Raw genomic sequence first — 4,131 nt, 5'->3', positions numbered from 1 at the left:
GGGGCGGGGAATACACTAGAAAGAACGTCAGGGGTGGACGGAGTTTCACACATGCGCATTGTATATAAAGTGTAACATGCATGCGCCATATGAACGGTCTGCGAGCAGAGGAAGGAGTCACGGAAACCACGATTGTGATAACGAAAGTACAATTTTAAGTTGGTGCATTAGGGTTTGTCTTGTGTTGTGTCTTGCAGAGAAAATGGATCCCTTCAATGATAGGGAATTTCTAGCAATATTCATTGATATGTTCAGGGAGCTCCCCTGTCTGTGGCAGGTGAACCACCTGTTTTTTATTAAGCAAACAAAAAGGCAGGCAGCGCTGGAGAAACTGCTTGAATTTGTGAAGCTGATGATCCCCACGGCAGACATCAAGTATTTAAAGTCCAAAATTGGAGGAGTACTTATAATAGGGAGCACAAGAAGGTCCAGGATTCCCTGAGATCAGGAGCAGCAGATGACGTTTATGTACCCAGGCTGTGGTACTATGACAGACTGCATTTTCTGTCAGACCAGAGTGAACCCAGGCCAGCACTCTCCACTCTTCCTTCAAGGATTCCTTCCCCCCCAGCTGAGGCTTCCAACGACCAACCTGGGCCTTCCAGGCAGCAACATGTGTAGGAGCCTAGCTTGAGTCAGGTATAGCATTCTTCAAAATATTTCTGGTTGTCAAATTAATGATGTTAAATAGATGTTATTTTTGATCAGTAATTTATAATTTCACAAAGTGTTTTACATATCAATAGACAGTAGTAGACAAAAATGATTGTGACAAGAATGAAAAATGCTGGGGTCAGAATGATAGTCGTTTCTATTTATTAACATTCAATTTGCAACAGTCATGAGCTGAAAATTGTGTGTGATTGATGAACCAAAAACTAAAACTATGTCCCTTTTTCATACACAGGAAAGCCTCAGCCAGGCAGTGGAAAGTGGCAGCCAGGAGGCGGCCGGGCCCAGTAGCCTGTCCAAATCCCAGGTCCCTCCCCTCCGCATTCCAACAAAAAGTCCCAGGAAGAGGAGTAACCTGGAGGAGGCTGCAATTGGCCTATTTCGGAAGGCTACTGCGGCCCTCAGAACCCCCCCAATAATCAAGAGGAGTATGCCTACATGGCAGCCTGCAAAATGCAGGAAATCGAGGAGGGCCAACGCCTCTTATGTGAGTATCTGATCTTACAAGCCCTAAATAAGGTGCTGAGGGGTGAACTCACAAACTAAAGCCACGTTTGTGAGTTCAACCATGGTCCTCCTCCTCTTCCTCCTCCTCCTCCACCCCCACCTCCTCCTCCTCCATCTCCTGCCACAACTACAACACCACAGCCACAGCTTGAAAGGAAGCCTGGAAGGAAGTGTGTAAGGAAGACCAGAGAGTGATGGCCTGGGTTCAGTCTGGTCTGACAAAAGATGCAGGCTGTGGTCTGACCACAGCCTGGGGACATATATGTCATCTGCTGCTGTTCCTGATCTCTTGTAGTCCTGGACCAGATTGTGCTCACTGTTATAAGGACTCCTCAGGCCATCAATTTTGACTGTAAAATAATTGATGTCTACCCTGGGGTACAAAGGCTTCGCAAATTTCTGCAGTTTCTCCAGCGTTGCCTTCCTCTTTATTTTGTTATGACCTATAATAAATGGATATTTTTTTCAGAAATACTTACCTATGTGTTTTACTTAAAAAAGGACAGTTTGTTTGTGAGGAGGCAGGTACATTTCAAAAATACAATGTCAAATTAACAAGGGACACCAACACCAACCTCCTTGAGATTAAAAAATACAAGATCATAATGGTGTAGTGGTAACTTGACACACAAAAGGAGAAAAAATATCATGGAGATCACTATAAAAAAAAGGAGATCTTGATAAAAAAAATATATAAACAAAAATTAGAAACATTATTATGGAGATCTGATGAAAAAAATAAATAATAGGATTCAGGAGATCACGGGAAATAATAAAGAAATCAGTTTGTCAGAACTCTGTGTGAATATGAGCAGCAAAACAACTTCATTATTATAGCATTATAAAGAAAAAGAGGATGCACTGCATTAAAATATTTTAAAAATTGCAGCGTGACGAATGTGCTATCTCCATTATGAGCGCTAGTTTTACCAGAGCAAGCGCTTCCGTCTCGTAATTTATTCTGAGCGTGCGTGGCACTTTGTGCGTCGGAATTGTCTACACACAATCGGAATTTACAAGAATGGATTTTGTTGTCGGAAAATTTGAGATCCAGTTTTTAAATTTTGTGTCGGAAATTCCAATGGAAAAAGTCTGATGGAGCCTACACACGGTCGGAATTTCCGACAACAAGCTCCGATCGCACATTTGCCGTCAGAAAGTCCGACCATGTGTACGGGGCATAAATGTTTTCCTGAATCAGGTTTTGTTGCATATTCGAAAACAGGACTAAAGGTAAATAGATTTGCATTATCGTGAATATCGTTATCACTCCCTTGATTGATTTATTACCTCTGAACAGATCTTTGAACAAAGCATACAGGATATATTAAATCAAAATTATAAATACTATGTAACTGAAGTAAATATGCCACTTAATAAAAAAGGTATTTTTTTTTTCTTTTTAGGCAATAGCAGGAAAAGGCCAATATGCACAGCTGTGTAATTATTTACAATTAATTTATGAACGTGTCAGGACTTTTACTTATATTCCAGGAAAGCACTGCAGTCATTTAGAATTACACGTGGGAGAGAAATATCTTTTTTAAATAATAAAAAAAAGTTTAATACATTGCCAAAAACATAAAAACAATTCTAATCACAGAGTCTAAATGAAGCATATATATATTTATGATGCAGTTAAGCAATATAACATTAACTTATATATACAGTGTATATGTGTGGGGCTAAAGCGGTGTTCCACCTGCAAATTTATTATTTTTTTAAAGTCAGCAGCTACAAACACTGTAGCTGCTGACTTTTAATAAGGACACTTACCTGTCCAGGGAGCCCGCGATGTCAGCCCCCCGAGGCCGATCCGTCCACCGCCATTCTAATTAAGGGAAACCGGCAATGGAGCCTTGTGGCTTCAGTGCCCGTTTCCTACTGAGCATGCGTGAGTCACACAGCGCTTTGTGAATGGTCCTGCTGTCTTCTGGGACACACACAGGTCCCAGAAGACAGCGGGGGGGACTTGCCAAAGAAGAGGATATGATGTCCTGCGCCGCGGACCGGATGGATCGGAAGTACAGGCTGTACATCATAAAAAGGTAACTTAGAAGAAAAAAACATTTTTTAATTAGCCAAAAACGAGGGGTGGAGATGTGGTCTTTCGTTTAAGACCACCTCTCAAGAGTGGGTGATACTCCATTTTAAGTATCTCAGTTTAGACAAGGAAGCAAGAACTGGAGAGCCTATAGAATGCTCAAGGGTCTAAAGGGATGGATAAAATATATATTCAGTGAGATTGTACTTTGAGTCATTACTTCATTACGTATCTTATAGTCATTTTGATATGATTTTCAGACTTTTACAGGTTTGCTGTTCTATTTTTTGGTATTGTACCCTGTATGGCTAAATGTTTGTGGCAACTATGTACTATACTACCTTGCACTCTTTTGGGAAGGCTTTCCAGATCTTAGAGTGTATTGAATTTGTACTTTTCCAAAGTTAGGTACTGCTGTTGGAAGAGAAGACTTGACAGGAAAATGGTATTCTAATTAAGCCCAATGATGTGATAATGTTGGAAGTACATAATTGTCCAAAATGTCTTTGTACTGTTATGCTGCGGCATTAACTCATTGATTTTGGATGTGTTTGTGTCCTTTAGGTCATATAGTGTATGAAAGAAAATTTCCAGGCATGGTGTATTTTTAAAAAATTACATTGGTCCAACTTGGACCAATTTAACTATGTATACTGTATACCAGACCTGACCGATGCCCCTGGAAGCTGGAAATCACTGAAGTAGAGACTGATGAGCAGCCGGCATGATGTTCAGCACGGGTGCCATTCAGAGAATGCTTTGCATTTTCTGAATGAATGCAAAGCATAGGTGTGCACAGCCTATTGCATTAGGGTGTGCACCCCAAAGCTCAAAACACATGCCTTTTTCTGAAGCCTAGGCTGCACGGGTCAGTTAATGAATGGGAAGTGCGCTGTGCTTAGTGGCTT

This window comes from Aquarana catesbeiana, linkage group LG02 (assembly GCF_042186555.1).
Source record: "Aquarana catesbeiana isolate 2022-GZ linkage group LG02, ASM4218655v1, whole genome shotgun sequence".
In the NCBI taxonomy this organism is placed as follows: Eukaryota; Metazoa; Chordata; class Amphibia; order Anura; family Ranidae; genus Aquarana; species Aquarana catesbeiana.
Note: the sequence above shows the minus strand (reverse complement) of the source record.